Source organism: Nipponia nippon, unplaced genomic scaffold (assembly GCF_047370975.1).
Source record: "Nipponia nippon isolate SJK-2023a ecotype South Korea unplaced genomic scaffold, ASM4737097v1 scaffold_60, whole genome shotgun sequence".
In the NCBI taxonomy this organism is placed as follows: domain Eukaryota; kingdom Metazoa; phylum Chordata; class Aves; order Pelecaniformes; family Threskiornithidae; genus Nipponia; species Nipponia nippon.
In genome coordinates, this window is record NW_028262381.1 from 190,877 (window position 1) to 211,397 (window position 20,521).

Consider the following 20,521-nt stretch of genomic DNA (forward strand, 5'->3'; position numbering starts at 1 on the left):
GCTACGTGGCCATCTGCAAACCCCTGCACTACGGGACCCTCCTGGGCAGCAGAGCTTGTGTCCACATGGCAGCAGCTGCCTGGGGCAGTGCGTTTCTCAACTCTCTCTTTCACACTGCCAATACATTTTCGCTACCTCTCTGCCAAGGCAATGTCCTGGACCAGTTCTTCTGTGAAATCCCCCACATCCTCAAGCTCTCCTGCTCAGATGCCTACCTCAGGGAAGTGGGGCTTCTTGTTGTTAGTGCCTGTTTAGCCTTTGGGTGTTTTGTTTTCCTTGTGGTGTCCTATGTGCAGATCTTCAGGGCTGTGCTGAGGATCCCCTCTGAGCAGGGACGGCACAGAGCCTTTTCCACGTGCCTCCCTCACCTGGCCGTGGTCTCCCTGTTTCTCAGCACCTCATTTTTTGCCTACCTGAAGGCCCCCTCCATCCTTTCCCCATTCCTGGATGTGGTGGTGGCAGTGCTGTACTCTGTGGTGCCTGCAGCAGTGAACCCCGTCATCTACAGCCTGAGGAACCAGGAGCTCAAAGACCCACTGAAGAAGCTGAAGAAACTATGTAGCTGCTGCTTCCAGGTTCAGGGAGTTAAAACCTTTCCTGTCTTCCAGTAGTATGTCTCAATATCTCTTTAGCCAACTCTTCAATTGTGTTTATGTCTATTCTTTTTTATCTCTACGTCTCAAAGAGCTCCTGTATGAATGGTCCTTGAGAAAGGCGGACTGCGTCAGATGCAGTTTGCACTTAGCATAAGGTTGAGGAGAGTAGGTTATGGTGTTCTGAATTACATCATGTTTCAATTTTTTTGTTAGCAAGGAAGTTAAGCATGCTGTGTCTGTGTGCAGCCAGTTCACTGAGGAACTCAATGAACTGAGAAAAATGAACTGAGTTCATTGAGTCAGTGCCGCTCACTTGGCGGCCGGTCACAAGTGGTGTTCCCCAGGGCTCAGTACTGGGGCCAGTTCTGTTTAATATCTTTATCAGTGATTTGGAGGAGGGGATCCACTGCACCCTCAGTAAATTTGCAGATAACACCAAGTTGGACAGGAGTGTTGATCTGCTGGAGGGTAGGAAGGCTCTACAGAGGGATCTGGAGAGGCTGGATTGATGGGCTGAGGCCAATTGTATGAGGGTCAAGAAGGCCAAGTGCTGGGTCCTGCACTTGGGTCAACCCCACACAACACTACAGGCCCTCAGGGAAGAGTGACTGGAAAGCTGCCTGGTGGAAAAGAACGTGGGGATGCTCGTCGACAACCAGCTGAATGAGCTGGCAGTGTGCTCTGGTGGCCAAGAATAGCATCTTGCCTTGCATCTGGAATAGTGTGGCCAGCAGGACCAGGGAGGTGACAGTGCCCCTGTACTCGGCCCTGGTGAGGCTGCACCTCAAATACTGTGTTCAGTTTTGGGCCCCTCACTACAAGAAGGACATCGAGGTGCTGGAGCGTGTCCAGAGGAGGGCAACGAAGTTGGTGAAGGGTCTAGAGCACAAGTCTCATGAGGAGCGGCTGGGGGAGCTGGGGTTGTTTAGCATGGAGAAAAGGAGGCTGAGGGGAGACCTTCTCACTCTCTACAACTACCTGAAAGGAGGTTGTAGCGAGGTGGGGGTCAGTCTCTTTTCCCAAGTAACAAGTGATAGGACAAGAGGAAACAGCCTCAAGTTGGGCCAGGGGAGCTTTCGATTGGATATTAAGAAAAATTTCTTCACTGAATGCGTTATCAAGCATTGGAACAGGCTGCCCAGGGAAGGGGTTGAGTCCCCATCCTGGAGGTATTTAAAAGACGGGTAGATGTGGTGCTTAGGGACATGGTTTAGTGGTGGACTTGGCAGTGTTAGGTTTATGGTTGGCCTTGATGATCTTAAAGGTCTTTTCCAACCTCAATGCTTCTATGCTTCTACAATTCTATCATCTTCCTGACAAGGGTAACTGAGGAGGCAGTGAGGTGAGGCACCCTGTAGGATTTCCTACTTGCAAACAATGAAGAGCTGGTCAGGGATGAGAAGGTAGAGTTGAGGCTCCTGAGAGAGGGGAACAAGGCAAAGAGCAGGACTTCAGGAGAGCAGGCTTTGGCCTGACCTGCTTGGAAGAATCCCATGGGATACAGCCCTGCAGAGAAGAGGGGTGCAGAGAGCTGTTTGATGGTCAAGGGTCTCTTCTTTCAGCTCCAAAATGGTCCACCCTGACAGGCAGGAAGTCCTGCAGAGGTGGCAGGAGGAAGGCATGGATGAGAAAGGAGCTCCTCACTGAAACCAAGCATGAAGAGGAAACACAGAAAAGGTGGAAGCTGGATGACTCAAGAGTGCTGTGGTTCTGTGCTGGAGAGACCTCTTTGCATGTGTGTGTTCTTGTCTGTGCATAGGGGGACGCGGGGATCCCAGGGCCAGGTTCTGGATAGACAGAGTGTCTAAGACAGCTTCCTGGAGGAATCCGTACTGTCTGCATTTCTATATAGGTATACATCTTACACTAACATCGTACAGCATACAAACAGCCCAACCCTTGTTTCCCTTTTTCCACTGACTATGGTTTTGCTTGGCTGACAGACCTCCCAGGGTCCCTTCCAGGATGAGTGACTGTGCATTTCCTTCCACCATGGGTCTTCCCTTGACGATACAGCATTGGTGGGGCAGCAGGGCCGGGTCAGTGCAGGGACAGGGCTGGCTCTGACAGGGGCCATGAAGCAGCTGCCGGGAGGTGACAGCAAGGACAGTTTACAAGGGAGAAATGTATATATAGAGTAACTTCATTGTTTTTAGGAAGGCAAGGCTCTGGCAAAGCTCAAGCTGTCGCTGGCAGAGGTCCCACAAAGTCAATCTGCACTTGTGCCTGTGGGCCTTCAATATGTTGTTGCTGGACTGGGACTTTTACTCCAGTGTAATCTGCATTGGTTGTGGCACGAGACAGACAGTTCCTACACCAGCAATCTACACCCTTCTTCATGTTAGGCCACCACTCACTGTCCTTCACTCTGCTCAGAGTGTTTGCCTTAGCTCATGGATGAGCTTGATTAGATCTCCTTGAGTGTTCTGAGGCACAATCCAAAGCTTATTGCCTTCTGCGTCTACAGCATAATCAATATTACTTTGCCTTACTATGCGGATTGACCTGATGGGTCTTTTCATGTTACTCCCTTTAATGTCCCTCGTTGGAAGGTGACGTTTTCCCAGATTGGGTCAAGATGATGGGCTCTGTCACAGCCACTTGAAGTGACTTGCTCTTGAGTTATTCAGCCGGAGTTTACCATTGATGACCCAGGAGCATTCAGGGATGCTCATGTGTCTATTAATACTAGGGCCAAGTTTCTCAGGCTCCCAATGGCCACTTCAACTGTGGGTCATCCCCAAGAATCTGCTGGCAAGGGTACCAGGATCCATGGTGCCAGCCCACAGGAACCTGGGCCTTCCCAGCAGAACCTATGCATCTTGTCCAAGACTTACTCTTGAGTTCCCAGACTGCAGCGATTGCATTGCGTTGATTGTGACTTATGTTAGTGACTATATGTTGCTCTGCTAGAAACAGAGCTGCTGTTCCAGCTTTCTCTAGCTCATTTTCTAAAACTTTTAGGTCTCTTCCTAAATCTTGTACTCATTCAAATTCTAACTCCAGCTATTTAATTTGTAACCAGAGTCTATGTCTGTGGACCCTAAGATCTTCCTCTCTTTTGATTAAGACGGTTCTCTTAATTTGGGCAATTCCTCTTCCTTCAATTTCTGAATGTCTTTTTGCACGTTCTTCACCTTCTCATCTGTTTCCCTCAGGAGATCCTGTCAATCACATCAGGTACACCACCGGGTTCCAACAGCACAAGCTTCCTTTTTTACTGCCTTTTAAGTTTTCCTGTTTGCAGTGACTCAAGTATGCTTCACAGGCTGAAGAGGTGGGATCTGCTACCTTAAAACAATGGAACCTCCAAGGGCATTTCCCTTGTTTAATCACCCACTGGTGGAGTTTTGTACCACCCTTCTGCTCCTTAACATATATTTTAGCTCAAGCTGCATCGTCTATTTGATTCTGTGCACTTCCCATGCTGCCTTCACACAAGCAAACACTAACAAGAATTTTGCTGCTCCAACTGGCTGATAAGGAGTTTTAAATGTGTTTTCTGTAAGCAGCAATTCCAGATTTACTTTTCTTCAGCGTTCTTTTGCTTCTGAGCATCCAGAGAGCCAGGCCAAAAGATGTATCGCTCGTCATTTCAGTTACCACCCTCACCCATGAACCTTCCACTTCTACTGCAGGGCTTGTCCCTCAGTTTACAGAATGAAGTTGGCATGAGGCTGTTTCTTAGGATAGCTTCCCAGACAAAATGCTCTTTGAGTCCAGCCAAGGGTGTGTTGGGGACAATACCTGAAGTCAGCCAACCAAATATTAAATGAACAAAGAGTTATTTGTTGAGGGCATTCTGTGTGCAGGAGTAAGGCCTGCCTTCCATCCAACAGTGCAGTTTTTTTATGCTATACGGGTAGGGCACCTTAAAAGGGGAATTCCACATTGCTGATTTGCTGCAGTCCATCTGGGAGCTAAAAAACAACCCATGACCCAGACCCTTGGCCCGGGATTTCCAAAAGCCAGCCAATGCAGTTTGGAATGGGTCCTGAGGACACCCGAAGGTGAAGGGTTAAGACAAATACTCAAAAACACAGACCTAGCACAGTAATGGCCAGTTTTCCTGGTGCGTAAATATTGTCTGAGACATATAGCCAACACTCTGGCCAACCCTCATCAATCTAGACCAACGTACAAGAAGAAGACATTTTCTATCTGTCTGTCAAGCAAGTGGCAGTATGAAAGTTCTCAATAAAGGAAAAGAGAATTTTGACTCCAGCACTGCTAGACTGTACGCAGGTGTGGTGGGTTGAGCCCAGGCAGCAACTAAGAACCCACCCATTGCAAGCTCACACTCCACCAGCAGAATGGCAGAAAGAGAATCAGAAGAGCACATGTGGGAGAACTTGTGGTTCCTCATTTTTTATTGCTGAACATGACATCATATGGTATGAAATATCCCCTTGGTCAGTTCAGGTCAGCTGTCCTGGCTGTGTCCCCTCCCATCCTCTTGCTCATCCCCAGCCTACTGGCTGTGGGGACAGAGTAGGTAAAGGAAAAAACCTTGCTGGTGTGTGAGCAATATTCAGCAACAGTCAAAATACTGGACTGTTATCAACACTCGGTTGGTTACAAGGCCAATGCACAGCACTGCACTGGCTGCTGTGAAGGAAATTAATGCCATCCCAGCCAGCCCCAGTACAATCTCCACCACTTATTCCTACTATTTGCGTTATGCTCAGGACCTGTACTATCCAAGACATCCTTATCAACACCCGCTGCCCTCCTCTCCTTTGATATGTACACCGGCATCTGGAAGCCTCATGGTCACAAGTCTTGCTTCTCATGGTGTAGTTTAATACGCCCCAAATCACTGGATGGCCAGTAGGGCTGGGCACCAGCAGCCCAGGAGCATCCCAGAGGATGCTGAAGATAATCTGTTGTCACAGGCATTAATGAGCTGACTTGGGCTGCACTCCGTTACTCATAACAAAGGCAAAACTGGATGGGTATATCAGTGCTGAGGATAGCCACAGCTGCAATGACCGTGAGCTGGTGGAGAAGTAAGAGAAAGAGCAGGATCGTTGCCCAGAATTGCCCAAAAGCAGATTCCAGCTGGTTCAGGAGCGGATTGATCTGACCTACGTAAACTGAGTGGCTCTTCAGAACAAAGTTTCTCCGCTAACAGCGTTGGTGAGAAATGTGGTTTTATGAATGACTACACAAAAATATGCTCCTAGAGTGAGAGAGCAACACCTGTGGTGTGCACACTTGGCGCTGCCAGTAAAATGAAAGAAGAAAATCATTGGAATTGATACCAAAAAAATCATTAGACCTGGCAAAAAAAAATTTAAAGTTTAGAGAAAGATGACTTTTCTTCAGTTATTGCCTAGATTTATTTTTGAGCTAGGTTTCAACTCATGACAAGATCCACATTCGGGTCTTGAATAATTTGGCCACGTAGAGAGTCTGTTTCTGCCTGAGATTCCCTGGGGTAGCTTGGAAACATGACACGGGACCTCCGGGGTCCCTTCTGGAGCATTAGCTGGTAACCACCAGAAAAGCACCTCTGGGCATATCAGTTGAAATAACTTCTTGCTCTCCGCTGACTACAGAGGGAAGTCTAGACAACCTGATTGGTCATAGACATCTGCACGGAATTGTTTCATACAGAGTGAGACCACTCTCATCTATTTCTTTACCTACACCAGTGTCACGCATCACATACCTTGTAGGGGATGAAAAGGAAACGTGGTTTGATGTCTAAGAACTCCTTTAGGAAGCCACTGTAACAGATATGTAAGACGAGCGCAAATGTAGTCATTGAAAACCCAAGGTGTTTCAATGCTACTGGTCACTCTGCTCCCCTGTAGCAGGTGAGAAAGCTGGGCACCCGAATGTGACTTGCTGTGTGCAAAGAGTGAGGAGGGATATGCACAGTCCTGGGCAGGGACTCTTTTGAGGGGGGCACTGGGCTTTCTGCAAGACAGAAAATGATCTCTTTGAATGCTGTAGGCCTGACTAGCATCAGAAAATGTAAAAAACCCAAAAAACCAAAAATCCAAGAAACCAAAAACCCAGACACAAAACCAAAAAATAAAACCAACAGAGAAAATAAGAAAATGACCTAGAATGAAGAAAATGCTAAGCCTCTCAGATTCTTTGTGTTCTTATCCTCCTGGATTTGGTTTGGTTTGTATTAAAGTTGTATTTGCTCATCTTTGGTGATTTCATGTGCTGGGAAGGATGCAGTTCCAGGGACACAGATGCCTGGTGCCAGTGTAGATGCCTGGTGCCAGTGTAGATGCCCTGGCATCCTCTGCCCAGGCTCCATCTGCAGCTCCCGAGGGGCTCTGGTCTCTGATAACTGCCAGTCCCAGGCAAGCACCTCAGATACACTGGGGCCTCTAGAGGTGGCACTGGGTGCTTATGGTCAGACAGAGGGACTCAGCCTGAAAACCTAAGAAAATTTTTCAATATTAAAAAAAAAAAAGAGCACTTTTTAATCAGCTGAAAAGGTTCAATACTTTCAATAAAATGTCAGTGTAATTACTCTCATGCCAAAGTGCCAGAATTTTCAGGATGTGTATTAATCGTGTGAGAAGATACATAGCTTTCCCCCTGTACTTGTGTTGTGGTTTAACCCCAGCCAGCAACTATGAACAACACAGCCGCTCCCTCACTCCCCCTCAGTGGGGTGGGGGAAAGAATTGGAAGGGTGAAAGTCAGACAACTCCTGGGTTGAGATAAGAACAGTTTAATAATTGAAGTAAAATAAAATAGAATGATCGTAGTAGTAGTAGTAATAATAATAATAATAGTAATATAATACAATAATAATGTACAAAGCAAGTGATACACGACACAATTGCTCACCACCCCCTGACTGATGCCCAGCCTGTTCCCAAGCAGCAATCCTTTCCCCCCCGGCCAACTCGCCCCAGTTATATACTGAGCATGACGTCATACGGTGTGGAATAGCCCTGGGGCCAATCTGGGTCAGCCTCGCTGGCTGTGCCCCCTCCCAGCTTCTTGTACGCCACGCAGAGCATGGGAAGCTGAAAAGTCCTTGACTGGTGTAAGCACTACTTAGCAACAACTAAAACATCAGTGTGTTATCAACCTTATTCTCATATTAAATCCAAAACACAGCACTACACCAGCTACTAAGAAGAAAATTAACTCTATCCCAGCTGAAACCAGGACAACTTGCCTTGCTACTACTCTCTGTATTATATTGTGCATTTCATCTCCCTAATGTTTCAGGTATTGTAGCGTTCGTTACATATCAAGGTTATACCAACGGATCTCCAGCCGACCCGGGCTGGGGAAGGAACAGTCAGCACACGCAGTGTGGGTGTTCAACTCCCCCGTTTATTGCGTAGTAGTTTACCTTTATACTCCCAACAGTAGGCGTGTCAGTTTATAAGGGGCGGGGACAAAGGAGGGTCGACCTTTCACTCTTTCCGTACAGCACGTGATCTTCCGGTCGCCAGCCCTTATTTTACTACATTTCCCCCTCCCTTAGCTCCAGTAGTTCTGGATCTTGCTGGGGAAGCTGCGCGTAAAATAATCGATATGTGGTAAGACTTCTTAATATACGACTCATAGAACGCATAATTAAGCGTAACAGACAGGGTAATAGCACAACAAGGTCAAGAACAAGTAACAAGACTATGAGCCCGGTTATTAAAAGTTTGGGCGTTATTAACATTCCAGTTTTGTAAGCCTGGGATAGTGGAGCTCTGGTTTGACTTGTGGCAGCAACTGTCCTCCTTATCTCTAGTGAAGTAGGGGGTGAACAATAGACAGGTAGAGGCTTGTCCCATAGCCGGCATATACAGACACGCATCCGTTACGCTCATGGATTTTGCCCAATCCAGCCAGTAGTTCATCGCAGCTCCCTCATTGCTCCCCCACACCATCAGGATGCATAGGGAAATGGTAACCTGTCAAGATAAGACTCAATAGATTGATTAATGTCTATACGGTCGAATATTTAGACTGGGTACCCATTCTAGCATCCCTTTCTCGGTTTGCACACACGCATACCCACGTCCCAGGCAACGGAGGGAATACGGGCCCCCCCATTCACGGGTTTGCAGGTCCCGTACTTGAACCAAAGGGTAAGGCCCTTCGTTCTCATCGAGCCGGAAATGTGCCTGGGTTGCAGTCTGGGTTTTATAGGTGTTCCCTCGAATGGTATGATTTAAGGTAATTAGTGCCGTTGCCAACAGACGCTGTGCCCGAAATAAGGGAGGGTCAAGGGGAGGGGGAACCCCTGTTTCTGGGCCTATATTCTCCCCCTCCCTTAGTCGGTCGAGTAACCCTTTTAATGTGCGATGCGCGCGTTCTACAATGCTTTGGCCCGTACTGTTGTAGGGAATGCCATGACTCAACTGAATATCCCAGCGTGCGCAGAAGTCCTTTGTCTTCTTGCTAACATATGCCGTTCCATTATCTGTTTTAATTTTTTGTGGAATGCCAAGTTGCGCCATACAGTCCTGCCAATGTAAAATAACTGCGAGAGCATTTTGTTTAGCATGCATAGTGGCTAAAATAACTCCACTGCAGGTATCAACTGTAACATGCAGATACTTACGTGGATTAAAGGGTTCATAAATCGTAACATCAGACTGCCATATTTGGTTGGGCTGCAACCCTCGAGGGTTTACCCCTGCCTCCCAGAGGGGATCTTTGGAACACACAGGATAAGCAACAATCACAGAGCGAGCACCTTGCAAAGTAATACCAGTTCGCTTTCCCACTGCCCCAGGGGTAAGGGGTCCCTCTGATAGCTCAGGTATCACTGGCAGTGCCGGGGGAGCCCTACCACCCCCCCCCAGGTGTCGTCAGCCATGACGCCGGTTCTCCTTGTTCCTCAGATCTTTTCCTGCGCTCTGCTCTCTGTGTGTCCAGCACCCGTCGATCACTGGGATGCAACTGGGCGTCCTCAGAAGGCGATGGTGTCTTGCCCTCCTTTTCTCCTTCCCGCCATCTTCCTTCACGTAGATCGCAATACCGCTGGGATCCCACATTGGCCCCCGGGACCCAATCCAGCAACCTATCAGTCAGCTCCCTTTCCACACATTGTTGCAACTCTCCCCAGGGGTATTGAGGAGGTGGCGGATCCGCTGGTGCAGAAGGTGCCGAAGGTTCCGTGGGTGGCTGCTCTAGACTCCCCACTCGTAACGGGAACACCTTTCCTTTGTTCCCGCTGCGCCATAGCCTCCCTGCGCCTCCCCTTCCTCCGTTGGCTCAGTCCCCAGTAATGACGGCCCCGTCTGTGCCCCACAGGCCACCCCTTCAACTCGAGTTCACACTGGAGTTCCAGCCTGTCCAGCACAGCAGTACAGAAAAACAGCAGAGATGCCCTGGCCATCTGCCAGCCCAGGCACATAGCCATTGCTGTTATCAAAATGTTCCCAGGCACAGCGGAGTAAGATGATAAGCAGTTCAGCAGTACAGCAAGCAGCAAAAGCAAAAAGCAGCCACTAACGAGCATTAGACTCTAATATACAGTAAGGCAAGCAAGCCCCGTGGCAAGCACAGAAACCTGCCGATTAATAGCTAAACAGCAATACCTGCTATAACTTCGATCTAGCACGTTCCAATTAAATCTGTCGTTATCTCGAACCCTTTGTACCCTATATTGGGCGCCAAAAAAAACTGTCGTGGTTTAACCCCAGCTAGCAACTAAGCACCACACAGCCGCTTGCTCACTCCCCCCCAGTGGGATGGGGGAGAGAATCAGAAGAGTAAAAGTGAGAAAACTCATGGGTTGAGATAAAGACAGTTTAATGGGTAAAGCAGAAGCCGCGCGCGCAAGCAAAGCAAAGCAAGGAATTCATTCACTACTTCCCATCGGCAAGCAGGTGTTCGGCTATCCTCAGGAAAGCAGGGCTCCATCATGCGTAACGGTTACTTGGGAAGACAAACGCCATCACTCCAAACGTCCCCCCCTTCCTTTTTCTTCCCCCAGCTTTATATGCTGAGCATGATGTCATATGGTATGGAATAGCCCTTTGGCCAGTCTGGGTCAGCCCCCCCGGCTGTGCTCCCTCCCAGCCAGCCTGTGTCCCCTCCGAGACTAAACCCGTTGGCTTTTCGTTCCCAGGAACTTCATGCCCCATCAGCGCGCTACGTGCGGCAAGCCAGCACCGCTTTGCCGCAAACCCCTTCTTGAGCACCCTTTCTACTGTTCCCCAGGCGCGAAGCCGGTCACTGGCTCCTCCAACATTGCTTATGATCACTTCTGTCAGCTCGTTGCGTATTTTCCCCCAATTTGGGGTGTCCAAAAACTTCTGTGGGAGCGCCGAGCACTCCGCGGCGTAGCATCCATTGGATGCAGTCGCCCGTGGGCCTTTTCCTTATCGCCCCATCCTTGCCCACCTCCGTCGCTACCAATTTTAATACCTTTACGAGTTCCGTGAGCTCCATCGCTGCTACCTGCAGCCGATCACGTCGGGGTCACCACTATGTAGCATTCGTTACATATCAAGGCTATACCGACGGATCTCCAGCCGACCCGGGCTGGGGAAGGAACAGTCAGCACACGCAGTGTGGGTGTTCAACTCCCCCGTTTATTGCGTAGTAGTTTACCTTTATACTCCCAACAGTAGGCGTGTCATTTTATAAGGGGCGGGGACAAAGGAGGGTCGACCTTTCACTCTTTCCGTACAGCACGTGATCTTCCGGTCGCCAGCCCTTATCTTTACTACAAGGTATTTCCACCTGTCCTGACTAAAGTGATCATGTCTGAAGTCACCTTTCCAGCAGACTAACTGGACTTATGCACTTTCCATTGTTCTCCAGGTTCCCCTTCCTCTGCCTCTGTGACCATTCAGATACCTCTCACCCATCCAGTTGCTACTTTGAACTTTTCTTTCAGTAGTCGGCCTAGCTGTCTCTATGGCTAGCTCTTGAATTATAATTCTATTTATCATTTCCTGTCTCTCTAAAACATCTCTTGTCTGGTTACCCCTTGTGAAAAGCGAACCTCTTTGGAGGCAGCTTGGACTTACCACAGAGTGAAGGTGTGTTTTATTGTTTATCATGTCGTACTTTTGGTTGCTTGGGTTTTTTTAACAATTAGGAAAAACCCTTCTGTGCCTCTTTGCAGCCAGTTCTCTTCTGGAGAAGTCTGATGTAAGGAAAAGTGACCTAAGTCCCAGGCGGTGAAGGAGAGAAATGGTGGGGTTGGGGAGACGAGGAGCACAGATGCCCATACAGTGCTGGAACTCAGGGGACTGCTTTTCCTCCTGGTCGAGACCTCCTTAGGAGACCCTGGATCATAATCAACTGGAGAATGCTGCTATCACGTCTTCAAAGTTGTCATTGAAATCTTTCTCTTTAACTCCACTCCTGAAACCCCTCTAATTAGCTGGACAAGACTTGATGAAGATGATGGAAGAGACATGACTCCTTAGGCCTTTCTTCATTTTAATGAGCCCCATGGTGTATTTGGTGCTCTGCGTCCACGAACTTCTGATACTGAGAGGAGACAGAAGTAATCTCTCAAGAAGTCAAAGTCAGAAGCAAAACCCAAGGTGTCTTGAAGCATTAATGGGCCCCACTGAGGGCCATTACTGACAAAGCCTCCTCATGGACTTGTCAGAGCAGATAACTGGAGGCTGTGATTACAGGTAGGCAAAGGCACTGTGCAGGTGGCTCTGATGTGAGTCAAGCCTTGGTTGACTTGATGCAGCAGAAAGGCCAAGTGCTGACCTCCAGCCTGTGGGAAGGGAGATCCTGTCCCTCACAGAGCTCAGGGCTCTTCCTGGGGCAGGGTGATGTGGGATGTGCGATGTTTAGTGAAGGACAAGAGTATGGCAGTGGCCGGCCTTCCCAGGGGCTGCAAGGAGACAATAAGGCCCCAGTGCCATGAGAGCAACCTGTCTCCTCGTAGATGCCAGTAGCACAGACAGCTGCCATGGCCAAGGGGACAAAGACCTCAAGCACATGCAGGCAGGATCCAAGCTTTTTGGGAAGGAAAGGAGAGGGAGCTGCCCTTTACCTGAGAGGTCAGCAGGAATGCATGGAGCTCTGCCTTGGGATGGGTAATGAGCTAGCTAGGAGCTTATGGGTCAGGATTAGCAGGCAGACCAGCATCACTGATGTTGTGCCTGGTACAGAGCACCTGAGCAGGAAGCACCAGAGGAGGCCTTCTTGAGGCAACAGGCAGAAACCTCACATTCACAGGCCCTGGTCTGCATGAGGACTTGAACCACCCTGATATTTGCTGGAAGGACAACAGGGCAGGACGCATGCAATCCAGGCAGTTTCTGGAGACCATCAACGATAACTTCCCAAGACTGCAGAGAATGGGCTTGGAAAGCCAAAGCCCACCTGAAGTTGCACCTGTGGAGGAATTTGAAGAACAAGAGCAGCTTCTACAGTGACATCAGCAGCAAAAGGCAGGCTGGGAAAAAACACGGGCCTGCTGCTAAATGGGGCTGGGGCTGTAGTGACAGAGGATGCAGAAAGGGCCAAGGCACCCAGTGCCTTCTTGGTGAGACCGGCCTTCAGGAATCCCACGCCCCTGAGACCAGAGGGCAAGTCTGGTGGAGGAGGATCAGGTTAGGGAACCTTTAGACAAACCAGATATAAACAAGGCCATGGGAGCTGACAAGATGTGCTCGTGAGGGCTGAGGGACCTGGCCAATGTCATTGTGAAGCCACTCTTGGTCACCTTTGAAAGGTCCCATGGCTTTTGGGTGAGACTTGTGAGGACTGGAAGAAAGCGTATGTCACTCCTGTCTTCAAGGAGGACGAGCAGGAGGAGCTGTGGAGCTGCTCAGCCAGGCTCCCATAACACCCTCCTAGACCAAGAATGGACTAGAGAAGTGGAAAGTGAGGGGAATGGCAAACTGCCTGACTTGCTGGGCTCACGGCTCTTGTGACCAGCAACACAAACTCCAGCGGGAGGCAAGTCCCTCATGGTGTTCCCCAGGGTCCAATATTAGGGCCAATACTGTTTCATCTCTTACTGGTCTGGAGGATGAGACCGAGGGCACCCTCAGGGAGTTAACAGATGACAGGATACTGGGAGGAGTGGCTGATAAACCAGAGGGTTGCACTGGGATTCTGAGGGACCTCAACAGGCTGGAGAAGTGGTTCAGAGGAGATCCTCGTGAAGTTCCACAAAGGGAAGAGCAAGGTCCTTTACAGAATAGGACCTGCAGGTCCTGGTGGACAAGAAGTGCGACATCAGCCAGCAATGTGCCAGCAATGTGTATAGAAGGCAATCAGCATCCTTGGCTGCATTAGGAAGGGCAGCAGGCAGAGGCAGGTGATCCCTCCCCCTCTCCTCAGCACTGGTGAGGCAATACCTGTAGTGCTGGGTCCAGTCCTGGGCTCCTCAGTGCAATGAAATTGAGAACTTGCAGAAACGAGTCTGGCTTTGGGCCATGAAGATGACTGAGGACCAGAGCATCTTTCACATGAAGAGAGGCTGAGAGAGCTGGGACTGTTCAGCCTAGAGAAGAGGAGGCTCGGGGGGAATCTCATTAAAGTGTAAAAAAACCTGATGGGAGGGAGTGAAGAAGAGGGATCCAGACTCTCCTCAGTGGTACCCAGTGACAGAAAAAAAAAGATGAAACCCCATGAAATTCCATCTGAACACAAGACAACACTTGTTTAAAATGTGAGGGAGGTCAAACACTGGATCAGGTTTCCCAGAGAGTCTCCATCCTTGGAAATATTCACAACCCAGCTGGACCCAATGGCTTTTGGCAACCTGCCCTAGCTGACCCTGCTTTGAGCAAGGCTGTTGGACTAGGTGATCTCCAGAGATCCTTTACATCCCCAACTATTCTGTGATTCTCTGGGTCTGTAATGCCTGGCAGGGTTTCTGAGAACTTTTCTGTAGTATCCCAACACCAACGGGACTCCTGGTGTCCCTTGGAGCAGAGCCTCCTCCTGAGGATGATCTCCCTCACCTTGTAACCCTGAGGACAGGGTGAAACAGTGATTATAAATGGCAGCAATGCCTCAACATGCAGCAGTGTCCCCTACCCCTGAGTCCGTGTCCAGCCCCTTCTTCCTTCAGGATTTGAGTCGGAAGGGACAACTGAAGGTCTGCTCTGAGCAGGGAGAAGTTTATGGTTAGATCAGGGAGGTCAGTGCTTTCTCCAGCTGAGTTTTGAAAACCTCTGTGCCCCTGATCCACTCTTTATCAACTATCGTGGTGATATATGTGTATATAGATGTTTAAAAAACTCTCTCTATATGTGTGTGTATGAGTATATAGATGTATTTATTTTTTCTTCATGTAACCTGATAAGAAATTCCCCTTACTGCTGCTTGTCTTTATGGTCTCTTGTCCCTTCCTTCCCTTCATGATCTCCAGCCAGATCATCACACGTACTCAGACCAAGGAGAATCACAACCTCCTCTCCAAGCACAGCCTCACTAGGACCCTCTGGAACCATGCAGGCAGGCTGGGGTGGCCAGATCCAAGCAGAGACATGCCCTACAGAAGGACTGTGGTAGTGAATGGGAGCTGGGTGCTGGGGCAGAGCAAGGGGCCATGGAGGACATCAGAGACGACCTCCAGCAGCTCCTCTTCAACCAAGGCAGGGAGTAATGCACCCAGTGGTGCTCCTGAGAGAGGATGGTGACACAGGGAAAGAGGCACCAGGGGCTGCGGTGCAGGGAACCGATGCTTGCCTCTGTGTCTTGGGCCTCCTGGAAGCGGTGCCAGGGGCTGCACCCCCAAGGCACCCCCAAGCCTGCGAGCAGCAGTGAGTGCTCTCCTGACTGTGGGGAGCTGCTCTGGCTTCAGAGAGTCTGCTGGCAGAGCTGGAGCTGTTAGAGCTCACCCTCTCCCTCCAGTACTATGACTGGGGTGACAGCCCTGCCTGTTTGAGGGTCATTGTGAGGGTCATTTGGGGTCCTGGCAGTATGAGAGCTTCCTGGAGCATCATGGCTCTTGTTCTCATTCCCATCCCATCCCTGCACCAGCGCAGCTCTGCTGCCACACAGCCCAGCTGTGCAGGCATCAATGGGGCAGGGTGCATTTGCGGGTGGGAAAACTTCCCCCTGGTACAGTCTGCCCAATAGACCTCAGCGCCACATCCCTCTGCAGCCCTCCTGCTTTGGCAGCCCTCCCCAGCGCTGGTCCCTGCCCAGATTTGGCTGTGTCCTGTGCAGGGGTTCATAGACAGGGGTCTGCCGGGGTCTGGGCATGTGTGAGTTGGGGAAGGGCTGGATGTTCTCCCAGTGTAGGCGGAGCCGGTCACATTTAAATGATCAGCCCACACCTGGACCATGGTGAATGGCCAGGGCTGGAAAACACAAAGGGTCAGGACTGGGGGTGACTTTGGGGCCAGCATATGGGCTGGGGGAGACTGTCTCAAGGGCATGTGCTGGGCTCAGGGACTGAGGGGCAACAGCAAACTCACGGGGTCACGGGGTCATGGACAGAAAGGACTTCTGGCTCTGCACTGTGAGCATGCTTTAGGGTAACCACAGTCTGGGCACTGCTGCTGATGAGCGCAATGCCAGAATTTGTCTCCCCCAGGCAATTTCCAGCCCACATCAGCTGCCACCCGAATTTTCCCCACCTCTCCTCTGATGCAGCTGGACGTTTCCTGGCCCCCTCCCCATGCTCCCTGCAGGGTCTTGACCTGGATGGGGATCGCTACCGCTAATCTGCCTCCCTGGGGGTCTCTGGATGTGGCAGGTGCTTGAAGGGACTGTGGTGCTTTTCCAAGGACAGTAGGTGTGTTCATTAGGGCCCGAGGGTGACAAGAATCACTCTCCAGTCTTCCTTTTTGTACCTGCTTGGTGCCCACTGCCTCCCCTGGGACTGCAGAGTCCTCGTTCCCCTACAGATCCCTGGGTTTAGCACTTGCCCTTTGGGCGACTCCATTGTGGGGGACCTCTCACTTTGTGGGGCTCATGTCACTGCCCACCCCAAGCACACGCTGTCCAGGGAGATGCCCCAGGCTCCCCAGGCAACTCCAGACTCCCATCCTTAAGGACATCGCCTGCCATATCTGGAAGCCCTGGGATGTGTCCCCCACGTGGGACAGCCCTGCATATGTACCTCGGTGACCATTCACCATCTCCACTGTAACTAGAAACTTGAATCCAAACCTTGCTCTCTAACAGGTCGCAACATGACATTGAGCTCTTTGCTCCTGAGTCCAGGGAGCAACAGGCGCTTTTGGGGTGCAGTTGCTCATGACCACTCTTGGCAACAGCTTTGGAAGAGAAGTCGAGGCTTCAGGCACTGCACTGGGGAGAAGCCATTTATTAAAGAGCTGCTATGAGAGAGTCAGCACTGACCCAGTGGTAGCCATACATAAATACATGCTACAGGCAAGACAGAGAAAGCGCAATGAAGCAATAATGATAATGATGATAATGATAATTATACTTATAAACATAGTGATGTTAATGATAACAGAAAACCTCACAAAGTGAAGTCCTAGAATGGTTTACCGTGGGAGTTATTTGTGGAGACAGAAGGGAAGTTTATGCCTCCAGAAAAAAGCCCTTGAAATCACTTTCCTCAAGACGTCTTTGAGCTCCTGGTTCCTCATGCTGTAGATGAGCGGGTTCATTGCTGGAGACACCACTGAGTACAGCACTGCCATCAACAGATCCAGGGATTGGGAGGAGATGGAGGGGGACTTCAGGTAGGCAAACATTACAGTGCTGACAAAGAGGGAGACCACAGCCAGGTGAGGGAGGCACGTGGAAAAGGCTTTGTGCTGTCCCTGCTCAGAGGGGATCCTCAGCACAGCCCTGAAGATCTACACATAGGACACCACAATGAAAACATAACACCCAAAGACTAAACAGGCACTAACCACAAGAAGCCCCACTTCCCTGAGGTCGGCATCTGAGCAGGAGAGCTTGAGGATCTGAGGGATCTCACAGAAGAACTGGTCCAGGACATTGCCTTGGCAGAGGGGTAGGGAAAATGTATTGGCCGTGTGCAGGAGAGAGTTGAGAAACCCAGTGCCCCAGGCAGCTGCTGCCATGTGGACACAAGCTCTGCTGCCCAGGAGGGTCCCGTAGTGCAGGGGTTTGCAGATGGCCACGTAGCGGTCATAGGCCATGACAGTTAGGAGACAATACTCTGCTGAAATGAAGAAGATTAAAAAAAAGAGCTGTGCAGCACATCCCAAGTAGGAGATGGCCTTGGTGTCCCACAGGCAATTGGCCATGACTTTGGGGAGAGTGGTGGAGATGGAGGCCAGGTCGAGGAGGGAGAGGTTGAGGAGGAAGAAGTACATGGGGGTGTGGAGGCAGTGGTCGCAGGCTATGGCGGTGATGATGAGGCCGTTGCCCAGGAGGGCAGCCAGGTAGATGCCCAGGAAGAGCCAGAAGTGCAAGAGCTGCAGCTCCCGTGTGTCTGCCAATGCCAGGAGGAGGAACTGGGTGATGGAGCTGTCATTGGGCATTTGCTTCCCCTGGGCATTGGGCACTGTCCAAAAAGGAATAGACAGCGACAAGTTAGGAGAATCTTCTCTCGAAAATCACGTACTATTTCTCATTGAAATCCCCCTCCCTGAGCTGAATGAGGAACGAGTCAGCTCAGTCCCCAACCCTGTCAACTGAATGACATGGTGCCTCACAGTTGTAAATACAGCTTGGACACCTAGTTCCCATGAAGACACCTCCATTGAAGGACCCCCAGTCATAGTTAGAAGAGAAGCTGACCTGCAGCCCCACCTCAACCCCAGAGAACAAGAGCATCACTGACAGGGAGGGAATCAAGGAAGGATACTGCTACGCTCCAAAAAAAAAAAAAAAAACGAAGCAAGGAGAGGAAGGCAGAGAGGCATGCAGGGAAGCCTTCTCCATACCCAGCTGTGCTCTCCACCTCACAGACACAAGCACACATCAATATTAATTGTAGGACCCATGTGCTTCTTTTCTGGAGGTCCAGCTGTGCAGGAGGTAACTCCTGCCCTGGACCCTGGGGCCATAGGGACAGAGGCTCTTCTGGGTGGGAGAGGAGACCAGGGAGTTGCTCCAGGGAAGGCATCTGCAGTGCAGGGGATGGCAGAGAGGTGCCTGAATCCCCACCTTCCCATGGCACTTCTGGGAGCAGATCCCTTTCACTCCCTGCCCACGTCTCTGGTGCTGGGAGCTGTCCCTGCCAGGGGCTGGTTCTCTGTCCCCACATCTCCTCCCTGTCTGTGCTCAAACAGCCAGTCCCCCCCACTGTGTGCTCAGCTCTGCCCTGCAGACCCCTCCTGGCAGCAGGGCACTGTCCAGGGGCATCTCTGTGCCTGCAGGGGCTGAGGAGCAGCTCAGACAAGTGCTAATCAGAACTGGGGTCTCCATGCCTTTTCCACAAGGCAGAAGGAAATTCTCATCTCCCACTGCCCACCCAGCCACCTTCTCCTTCGGGTAAATGCTGCCTCAATGTCCTTCTTCAAAAGGACCCTCTGCAAATGTCCTGGGGGTGATCTGGAGCTGTGAGCAGCCCTGGCCCATGCAGCACCCTCTCAACAGCAGAACCTGACGAGGGTTGCTGCTTCCACCCACAGCTTCTCCCTAGATTGCCATGAGCAGCTCGCTGGGCAGGCTGAGAGCTGACCCTGGCAGGCGGCAGGGTCCCTGCCCCAGCACAGAATCACTGCTCTGGAGGACACCCCTCTCCATTGCACCAACCACGGGATGTGCCAGCTCTAGGAGATCCCTCCAGGATACTCAAGTGCATTGCCCTGCAGCCAGAGCCTTACCGTGTCAAGGGCTGTGGAGATTTCTGCTCCCGTGAGCTCTGTGCACCTTCCCACTCACGTCTGCCTTTAACCTCTCTCTAGCTGGCTCCTCACCCCTCGGTGCCTGCAGGCAGCACCCTCAGCCCTGCTGCGCTTTGCAGAGGAGCTGCTCCTGGGCAGAGCTGTCTCTCTGCAGGGCTGCCCACTTGCCAGCAGCTCCCTCCAGCCCAGGAGCCCAGCCCAGCTCAGCAGCAGAGGCCCAGCCCAAGGCAGCACTTTCTCTGCCCCTCTGGGCTCCCTCCAGGTGTCCCTGGGGCTCCAGGGGAACCTGCTGTGAAACAGAATGAAGCAACCACTGATGTTCCCTCCCACAGCTGGGGAGAGACACTCCTTTCCAGCTGTGTCATTTCTGTCAGAGTTAGGTCTAAGAATCGCCTTCTTTTGTTCGGGTATGAGACCAGTCACCCAGACAGGGACAGGGCAGCTGCTCACTTTAATGGCCAAATACCGGCCTGTGGTGCTAGCTCAGATGCCAAAGCTGCCCAGCACAAGGGCATCTGACGAGGGCATCTTAGGACCTATCGGACAGCAATCCCCGTTCAGAGCTGGTCACTAACAGACACCTCTAATGGCATCTCAGACAGATTTGGGGCTTAGGAGCAAGCTACTGAATGCCACCACTGCAGGGAAGCAGTGCCTGTCCCACGTCTAGCCGTTAGATGCATGGGGCAGTGCATGAGTACGAGGCACACCACAGCAGGGTCTCCACTCATGTGCCAACACTTTCAAATGCTGCTGATGCTTCTTACCCCCATCCTTTGTTCACCTCCTTGATGGTACAATCAAGGAACAGGTGAATGATTTTCACAGCGTGCCTGGATAACAGGATGTCCACAGTCAAGGATATTTTCAGCAGCAACCTGTCCTTCTTGGCGATCAGCTTCACCTCCACCACAGCCTCTCTGGGCTGCAGTGACATTGCAGACAGCAAAGCCCTCTCCTGCCAGGGCCGCACAGTCCAAACCTGTTTCTCTCTGGCATTGGGGAGCACAGGGTTTGCTCACCTTGTGGGCCCCTCATTTCATCCTCACATTGCCATCTGCCATCCACGCCAGCATGTCTCTGCTCTGAAGCAAAGTCTTTGCTTGCACAGGATCTTGGGCGCAAGATCTGTGACAAGTCTGAGGTTGGCCCTGGTGGCACCAAGCTGAGGGGCTGCAGCCCAGATGTGCACCAATGGCCTCAGCCTGGGGCACAGACAGGAGGGGATGGAGCCCTGTGTGCTGTCACAGA

At 51.0% G+C, this 20,521-nt stretch overlaps 1 protein-coding gene and 1 pseudogene across 1 annotated transcript in view; one reads left to right on the forward strand and one right to left on the reverse strand.

The window, feature by feature from the left end:
- The window catches only part of LOC148051284 (ubiquitin carboxyl-terminal hydrolase 42-like), a 36,046-nt gene that overhangs the window by 8,154 nt on the left and 7,371 nt on the right, over positions 1-20,521 (forward strand). The window lies entirely within an intron of this gene.
- On the reverse strand, positions 17,000-20,308 carry LOC148051285 (olfactory receptor 14C36-like; annotated as a pseudogene).